Here is a 10,036-nt window from a genome sequence, read left to right on the forward strand (position 1 = left end):
TTTTGTGTCTCTTTAGTTATTTTGTGTCTCTTTGCAGTTTGCAATTCATTCTGAGTCTCTTCCTGGTCGGTACGTGTTTATTTGAGTGACATTTTGCAGATGAAGGCCAGGAGGGGCCCTGACACTTTAAGCCCCTGCATCTCTGCCTGGTAGGCCCACTCAGCATTTCATCTAATGACCATGCCTGGGCATGCTACCCAGATCCATGTCCGAATCCTCTTGAAAAGGTGGTCGCGAGGACGGTTAATGCGTACTTGAATGGAAGTGGACTGCTATGTGACGCAAGTACAAGGAGTCTTTTGCTGGTTCTTAAACAGTCTTAATTTAATACTGACACCACCATATCAGGTGGTCGTGCTATTTTCTACACTGTAGCACAACAAAAATAAAATATATAGATGATGACACAAGCATACTTGGGTACAGAACATCATTACTAAGCAGTGGGCAGAGTGGGAGGTTGGGTCTGTGCTCAGGCAGGGTACAAATCGATTGAACCTAATATGAAAACTCCCATAGATATGATAGAATTTTATTCATCCCACATGAAACTGTTGTAGGGAGCCATTCCTAGATTCTACATTTGAACCACCAAGTAAACTATTATTTATGGTGGAGTTTGGAAGGTGAGGTGTAGTTGAGGGGTCCCACAGCCTGAGGAAAGAAGCTGCTCTGTAGTCTGGTGGTACGGCAGTGGTTACTCTTGTATCACTTGCCTGATGGCAGCAGGGTGAAAAGGCTGTGACTGAGGTGGGTATTATCCTTTGGTCTCTGCGCAGGCACCTTACCTCACTGATATTACTGATGCTCAGTAACAACAAGGTTCTGGGCAGTTTAAATCACCTGCTGCAGAGCTCTCCTGTCCTGACCTCGGCACATCCCATGTCAGTTTGAAATGTTTCCACTCAAAATGCTTTCTATTGCTCCTCTGTAAAAGTAAAGATGAACTTGGCAGGAGAATTTTATGAGTTTCCTTAGAAAAATACAGCTGTTTTTGTTTTTGTTTACCAGGATGAAGATGTGAGATGACCATATCCACTTATTTGTGATGCTGATTACCAGGAACCTAAAACTATGTACTTGCCTCACCTCAGCTCCACTGATGTAGACAGAGGTGTGTGTCTATGCCTTGTTTTCGACAAAAATCGCAGATGATGTTGAGCAGTAGGTTGTTGTCTGAGCACCACTCTGCAGGACTGTTGATTTCCTCCCAATGTGATTACTCATTTGTAGCCCAGTTGATGACAGTGGTGTCATTGCAAACTTCACAACAGTGTTCTCTTTATAGTGACGATTGCAGTCGTGGGTGTACAGTATGAGCAGGAGGGGTCTTAGCATGCAGCCCTGGGGGGCTCCAATATTCAACATTAGAATGGAGGAGCTGTGATGGCCAAGCCATTATATTTTTCTGACTTTTCAGCTTTATTTACCAGTTATTAGAAAGTTAACCAAAAAGTAATCAAATGTAATAAGTTACATTATTACTGTGTTAACAGGGTAACGAATAATCTATAACCTATTAAATTTCAAAAGTCACCTTCCCAACCAACCCCAGATGTTATACCTGCAATTTGCTGGAGCCACTCTCCCAGTTTGGGGGTCAAAGTCCCTAATGCTTCTATTACCACTGGGACCAGTTTGGACCTCACCTTCCACATCTGTTCCAGTTTTTCCATCAGCTCCTGGTACATCTCAGTCTTTTAATGCTCTTTCTTCCTGATGTTACTGTCAGCTGAGATTGCCACATCTACCACCACTGCCTTCTTCTGCTCATTGTCAGCCACCGCTATGTCTGGTTGGTTAGCTAGCAGCTGCTTGTCAGTCTGGAACTTGAAGTCCCACAGGATCTTAGCCCTGTGGTTCTCAACCACTTTCAGTGTTGTGTCCCATTGGGGCTTGGGGACTTCTAGTCCATATTTGGCACAGATATTTCTGTACACTATGCCAGCAGCCTGTACCAGGGGTTCTGTCTGCTATGGTAGACCCTTGCCTCTATGGATCTGGTGTTCAGAGCCTGTTCTTGTGCTGCCATGATCAAGGCCTCTGAGCTGTTCTTCAGGCCGGCCTCTTATAGCCACTGGTAGGATTTATTGATGTCAGCCACTTCCTCTATTTACTGATGGTACTTCCCATGGAGGGGTTTGTTCTTCCACAATATTTCCTCTTCCTCCTCATCACCCTCTATCTTCTGCTGCCCGAGGCACTCTCTGAGCAGGTCATCCTGGGGGGCCATCTTCCTGATGTATTCTTGGACGCTTCTTGTTCCATCCTGAATCATGGCCCGGACACTCACTAATCCTCACCCTCCCTCTTTTTGCTCTCTGGGTGCTAGACTTAGGATGGATGCCTCCATGCATTGTAAGGAGTTTTTGTGTATATGTATGTTTTTGTCAGGCTTAGGTATTGTTTGGTATGTTTTTATTACCACTTTATCTATCTATCTATCTATCTATCTAATTGTGTATATCATAGTCAGAAAATACAGGATGTTTCTGTACATTTTCCATTCACAGCCTTAGACACTGAGTTACCCCATGATAATTCTTAGTGACTTCCCTACCTCACTCCTTTCTCCCTCCCTTCGTACCTCACATGCCTCTGACCTTACACCTTCCGCTCTTCCTTGTTCTCTTCCATCCCCCAGATCATTTCCCTCCACCGCCAAAAGGGGGCAACAAAGCGGCACTTTTCAACATCCAGAAACACCAAAACCCCCAACAGCAACACTTGCATATTTTTACTCTCTCTCTCTGTCTCCTTCTCTCCCTCACAGCCTACACACTCTCTCCGTTCTCCCATATTTTATTCTTTCTTTAACCTCTCTTCTCTCTCTTAACCCCTATCCAACTTTTCATTTTCTCCTGTCAATAAAAATTAAAGATACAGGAGAAGAAAAAGAAGGAAAATGCCTAAAAACTGTGGTTGCCCCTACTCTCTCTCTCAAATGTCAAAATACAACTTCAAAATGCAACTTCAATAAAAGAGGGAGAAAATATAAACATCTCTGTAACTCTGTGTGTGTGTGTGTGTGTGTGTGTGTGTGTGTGTGTGTGTGTGTGTGTGTGTGTGTGTGTGTGTGTGTGCCTCGTGGTGCTGAAGGAACAGCGCCCTTCGCATGGGGGAATGGGAGCAGCTGAATGAAGCAGCAGGCTGCCTGTCCCATTCATTTCTACTGGAGTCTTATCTCCAACAACACAATCATTTCTCCTTTATCTAGGACAGGAAACTATCTGGCATCTGGAAATACGCGTGGGTTTGAATATCAACACGTACGGAGGAAGGATATTTCTTTAATTTTTTTGTTGCCCACAGCGGGCGCCCCCCTCTCTCTCTGTCTTTCTCTTTTCCTCCCTCTCTCTGGCTGCTCTGCGCTCTCTTGTGGACTCTCTTAAGGCACTTTGGATAAAAGCCTCCGCAAGAAATGGCAGATTGTATGTCTCTTATCTGTCCTTCCCTGGGCAGGTGGTGAAGTATCTGAGCGAAACGAGTAAAGAGAGTAAGTGTTTTATTTCTAGGAGGGAAAAAAAGAGACGCATCTGATCTTTCCTCCCCCTCTCTCCAGTTATTTCGGCCATCAAGCCAAAAGTGGGGTTTCTCTTTTCTGGTTAATCACAGGAGCGGACTCTTTCCTCCACATATCTTCTTCTCTCTCCATCGTTGTCAGACTGAAAGCGAGGATATCCAGCTCCAACTCTCCTCCTCCTCCTCCTCCTCCTCCTGTCTTACCCCCCTCTCTCTCTCTCTCTCTCTCTCTCTCTCTCTCTCTCTCCTGCTCGCTTTGGAGGAGAACCCAAAAGAAGCAGCTCAAGGCTTCGCGCTGTTCCTTTTGCCGCTGCTCCGGCGCCGCAAGAAGGATTTCGAAAAGTCATTTCAAGTGGACTTTTTTTTGTGATATTGGCAGCCAGGTGCAGCTCGGGATTGCACTGAGGGAAAAGAAGGAAGGTAAAGCACTCTGACCTGGAAGGGACGTATTTCTGTGGAGAGAGAAAAGTAAAGAAGGAGGACAGAGAAAAGAGGAGGACACGGAGGAGAGAAATGGAGAACACGCGTGGTCTCTCATTTCCAATAATGTTTTTTGGGATGGATTAGGACTAAAAAGAGCAAAAAAAGAAAGAGGAGAGAGCTGAAACATTTCATTTTGTTTCATTGACTTCTGTCTAGATATGGACTTATTGCTGTTATTGATCAGCTGATTGATCGGTTGATTGGCCGTCGGACCTTATCACCCGGCAAACTTTGACTTGTGGGGGATTTAAGAGGAGGAGGGAACCCTGCACTGCAGCTACTCTCTTTTGGTATGAGATGAGGCTTATCTAACAGCACCTCTGGATTGATTAATTAATTGATTATCGACGACGCCAACCTTCAAATTGGGACTCTAATGATTGATTCTCTCATCATTAAGGTCGACTTTTCTGCCCATTTTGCGCAGTTTAACGTTTGAAACAAAGACAAAACAAAGTACCCTGCAATAACACTTAAAATAAAGCCTATATATATACTGTATGTTCATGTCCCTTTAGGAATATTACATGAATGTTATAGATTTCATGAAAATAAAATATTCAGTACTCACACCGCTACATTAAAGACCCTGTGGGAGTATTACAGGATACAACAAGGGCAGAAAGTACCATAAAGTACTATTAAAAGGAGTATAAACTCATGATTGCCACAACAGCTTCGCTGTAGAAATCATTTTAAGAATTTAATAAGGATTATTATAGTGCAAGCGCTTCGCGGGATTCCAGTTTGGAGATTGGAAGTTATTTTTGGCTGCGCAAAGTAGAGCGACTCTTCCACACCAGTGCCCGGACAGAGACAGAGACAGACTGAACACAGAGGTCTACCTACTTGTCTCTGTCTTACATCCCGTCCCGAAAGACAGGAGTGGGATAGACACAGAGGGCAGAGGGGGGGGAAAGAGAGAGGAGAGACAAGGAGAGGATGCGTAACTGCGGTTAATTGGAGCAGACTTAGCCTTCAAACATCTTGGAGAAGAGGGGATAGAGGAGGAGAGGGATTCTATTCTTTTTGCAGCCAGCAAGACTTTTCCTGTTTCAGGCTGTAAATCTCTTTTTTGGCAGAGAGGAGAAGAAGAAACGACCTCTATCCTTTCATTTATCTATCCTTCGTCCCGTCAGTTTGGAGAGCCGAGAAACTGGCTGAAGAAGACACGCGAGCAGCGAGCCAGAGGTGGGATTATTTCAGCAAATGGTAACGCTTTCGTTTGGTCAAGATTCTGTCACCAGCGCCGCTCGGATTCAGGACTAGTTAACTCCGAAACACCAGGTAAGAGGATATCACGCTCCGATTTTGCGCGTGTGAGCGCGCGCGTGTGTGATGAGTTTACTTCATCATGGGCTGTAGGGTATGTCTAGTGTGTGTGCCTTTTTTTGGAGAGAGCAAGAAGAGTTATCCGCTCGACTGTGTGTGTGTGCGCGCCTGGTCCGTGGGTGTATGTGAGAGGTGAGAGACGGAGTGGCAGAGAGAGCGTTTTTACGCACGAGTGAGAAAGACAGAGAGAGGGAGAGCTCACGTGTGTGTGTGTGTGTGTGTGTGTGTGTGTGTGTGTGTGTGTGTGTATGTGTGTTGTCTAATGGCATGTGTGAGTGTCCATGAATTAGCGAGAAGCCGAGAAAAGATGGAGCTGGGTTCTGAACACTGGTAGAAATCAAGTCTTAAACACTTTGAGTCGACTATTTTGGTCTTTGAACCCACCGTGAGGCCAATAGGCCGCTCGTTATTCATTCATCAAACTGCATGCGTGTGTATGAAGTAACATGAGTGCGCTAAAAGCTGGGCATCATGAGTGAAAGACATTCTCTCAAGGGGAGAGCAGGAGCGATAAGAGATGAAGAGCAGGATAAACACAGCCAAAGTTAACCAAAAAATTGCTGAAAATATGTAATATGTATTTTAAGCTTACCCTCATTTGCCCTGTGATGATTTGTGATTCATTTTCATGTTCTACCTTTATACATGGACTTGTTATGACCACTAAGCCCCTCACCCCACCCACATACAGGAGGGATACATCCAGACCAAGACAGGCAAACATTTTGTTGTCTCTACAGTATGTGATCTCTCTGTCTTTGTAGTTGTTTCATTAACCTTCCACCAAGAAAGCCCCTTCAAACAATGACTCTGCTCCAGGGGCCCCTGTGCCTGTTCAGGAACTCATCCATGCCTTAACATTAACTGATCTGCTCAATCATGCTCTATGTATAAACAATAACCCTATAATTAAAACACACAGAGTCAATTGTGTATGCATGAGTACACACTTAGACACACACTTTAATAAAAGAAAGCAGTTGGAATATGCTGAAAAATTCCCTTCAGCCGGTTAGGGTAAGGGAACCTTTGGGTGAAAGGGTCCCGTTTTGCTTCCACTGTATAATTTTCCCATTTGTTCAAGTCTTCCCAAACACAGACGCCGTTTGTCTGAGTGCTTTACAGCCCAGCAGGTGCTTTCTCTCCCTCCCTCCCTCTCTCTGTGAGTGTGTGTAGAGAAAGAGAGATTGTGTGTAGGAATGCAAGGGCAACGACAGAAAGTGTGTGTTTGTAGTGTAATGGTGTGTGTGAGGGGAGAGGAAGACAGAGTGGATGTGTGTCGTCTAATCGTGTATGCCTGTGCAACAATGCAACAGCAGGGCATTTACACATACACACACACCCTACACACACAGGGGAGGGATGCGTGGGGTTTAATTATCTCAGCCGTTTAGCAACAAGGTGCGCATCAATCGTCAGAATGGAGGGAGACCGGTGTGTGTGTGTGTTGATTTATAGTGTGAAGGCGCTGTCGTATAGATCTGACCAGTGGGTAGATGGACTGGCAGCAGAATGACTCCGTCACACTGACCAACACCGGCCATCTATTACCAGGGTGGGGAGGAGCGGGTAGTTTACAGCAGGCGGGCAGGGATGAGAGAGGATGACAGGAAATAGAGAAAGAGAGGAAGCAAGACAAGGCTAGTGGCTCAACTTATGTTAAAGCACCAAGACATGAATGTAAAAATGCTCCGTTCAGGCCAGAATAATATGTTGGCGCTGTATGTTTCTGCAAACCACAGATACTGTATATTACATTCATATGTTTCATATGGATCATATCAACATTTCTAGGGTGACGTAGTTTGGACTACTTGTAGCTGGGGAGGATGAGAGGATGGTGGATGACATAACACCAAGGAAAGTAGCAGACCATTGTTCGAAACCAGCCAACAACAGTTAACAGTGCGTCAGAGCATTTCCAGCTGTGTTGGTGCCAGCCAAACCCAGGTATTCTTAACAACGTATTTCCAGCCTTGTTTGTTGCAACACAACCGGGATTTTTTTTAAGGACACATTGTGATATTTCAGCCATGTTTGCTACAACAAACACAGGTACTCTTTGTTGTCACATTTCCAGTCGTGGTTGTTGTGACTAAACCGGATATTTTTTAACGACACACTGGGACATTTCCGGCTATGTTTTTTACAACAAACCAGGGTTTTCTTTAACAGCACATTTCCAGGCTAACCCTAACCCAACCAAACCAAGTATTTTTAGCTGTGTTTTTTGCAACAAACCAGTTTTTTTTTAAATACACAGTGGGACATTTCTAGCTGCGTTTGTAACAGCAAACCCGGGTATTCTTTACCAACACATTTACAGCCGTATTTGTTACAACAAAACCGATTTTTTTTTAATGACACATTCCAACTGCATTTTTTTGTGACAAAACCAGGTATTTTTAAAGACACATTTCCAGCTGTGTTTCTTGCAGCCAAAATGAATATTTTTGAATGACACATTGGGACAGCTTCAGCCGTGTTTGTCGTAACAAAACTGAGTCTGTTTTTAATGACACATTTCAGCTGTGTTTGTCGGAACCAAACTCTGTATTTTTGAACAACATATTCCAGTTGTGTTTTCTGCAACAAAAGTGGGTATGTTTAATGACACGTGCAGCTGTGTATGTGGTGACAAAAAACAGCTGTTTTAAACCAAAATATGAACTTAACTGCATGCTGACCACAGTGTTGACAACATAAAATTATAAATTAAAATGTAACAAAAATAGATTTTTCACATATCCAGCACACATGAAACATACACATGTAAGGTATCTATGAGTTGCAGAAACATACACTGCCAGCATTTATTCTGGCAACTGGATTGTTACATTACAAGTAAAATTCTCCAGTAAAGATAAATAAGTATAATCAGAGAACAACTACATTAGTAGCATTACTGCAGGGTGTGGTCTGTTGCACCTACAACCACACTCAACAGTGATATCACCAGGTCCTGGAGTCCACCTGTACATCACAGCTGATAGGTGAGAGGTTAAACCACTCGAGGTCAGCAATGCAATATTTTACCAAAGTGTTTAGTTACTCTTTAAGAGCAGTAGCCTACGTGACTAAATTTACTTAGACCACTAGAGAAGACGATGAGAGAGGGGGTCGACAGAGAGAACAAAAAAGAAGGGATGAGAAACAAAAGTAGAGATCATAGCTGGCAAAGAGCAGGAGATAGACAGATGACAGAGATGATATTAAGGAGGATGAAAAGAAGGAAGGGGAGAAGGAGGAGCGTAGTGCAGAGGGATTTACTGCTGTTTTCTCTATTATAATTGCTCTGTGGTAAAAACTAATTCATTTTGTCACCCGGTGCTCCTGTGATTTACTGAATCCCCACTAAGCTACTGAAATGAAGTGAGCCAAATTGAAAAAAAGTTGCAGTAGTTTCTTCAAATGTTTTTAACCTCATTTCCCATGTGATCATCTGCATATCTACACAAAAGCTGCATGTAGAAATCAACTCAGTGGAACTGTTGTGCAGCTGAATAATTGATTTTTATTGATTTTTTAAAATGATTGCTTGTCTTTGATAAAGTGAACCAATTAGAGTAAAGAGGAGTGATGACCTGAAAGACAAAAACGTGAGAATAAAGAGGAGGGCAATAATGGAGGGAGCAAGAGAGGGAAAAAAGGAGGATGAAGAGAAAGGGAAAGAGCTGAAGGAGGAGAGAAGATGTAGTGAATAAAGAAGGGAGGATAGATTTAGAGACATGAAGGCAGGAGAGAAGAGAGGGGAGAGAGATCTATAAATTGTGGAAGGGATGACAAGGCACGGAGAGGCGCTGGAAATATATGAGAGGGGAAGACTGGCTGAGAGGACAGCAGGATGAACGAGAGAGAAAGAGGGAGAGAGAGATAGAGGGAGGAAGCTATTGAAGCTGCATTACTGTAGATTTGAAATATTGTAGATTCAGCCTGTTTGCACCAATTATTCTTGCTGTGGTCTAGTTTATGGTGTCTTACTGGAAATCTGTGAAAAACTGTCAAATGAAATCTTTAGAACCAAATACAAACCGTTTCCTCAACAGCAGCGAGGAAGCTTTACCTTGGGAAATTTGGGACAGATGGGGCCATGAAAAAACTGGAGTGGCACACTAAAACCTAAAGCCATAACTAAATTTCAGGAATTCGATTACGCTGTTTAAGTATATAGACTGGTTGAAACTATGTCAACATGGAGAGTTAAGGAATCACAGACTGATATACTTTGGTTTCTTATTTTACAGTTAATGTATTGACTAGTCCATTCCCATTGAGTGCACAGTTGCCCATGTACAGTTTCACATGCTGTGTGTTTGGAATACAGGTCATAGGAAATTGCAGATTAAATAGTCAAGTGAACCCATTAAAAAGAGCAATGTATTCAGACAGAGTTTTTGTGAATTTGATAGTACGACTGTTTTATTGAAAGTACAGTAGATTGACCACGTCAGTGAGTAGAAAAACATGGGACTGACAGAATGACTGACTGACAGAATGACACACTGACAGTTTCTGTGATTATGTACAGCATACCATACCATGACTTAGTCATACCAACAATTAGAAGAAAAAAACAAAAACATTCAGCCACAGGGGGAGCCACAGCGATCGGTCGCATTTTAGCCATTTTTAAGCATTTTTCTGTTGTTATAGCGCCACCCAGTTGCCAACTAGAGTTAAATTTCTCCAGTCACCTTGA

The 10,036-nt window shown here is 43.3% G+C and overlaps 1 protein-coding gene across 1 annotated transcript in view; it reads left to right on the forward strand.

Moving 5' to 3' along the window:
* Nucleotides 1–5,176: 5,176 nt before the first annotated feature.
* The window catches only part of LOC126388997 (X-linked interleukin-1 receptor accessory protein-like 2), a 542,632-nt gene continuing 537,772 nt past the window's right edge, over nt 5,177–10,036 (forward strand). The window contains exon 1 of the mRNA XM_050042414.1: nt 5,177–5,292. The gene's annotated coding sequence lies outside the window, so the exon portion shown is untranslated. The remainder of the gene's footprint in view (nt 5,293–10,036) is intronic.

Source organism: Epinephelus moara, chromosome 4 (assembly GCF_006386435.1).
Source record: "Epinephelus moara isolate mb chromosome 4, YSFRI_EMoa_1.0, whole genome shotgun sequence".
Classification (NCBI taxonomy): Eukaryota; Metazoa; Chordata; class Actinopteri; order Perciformes; family Serranidae; genus Epinephelus; species Epinephelus moara.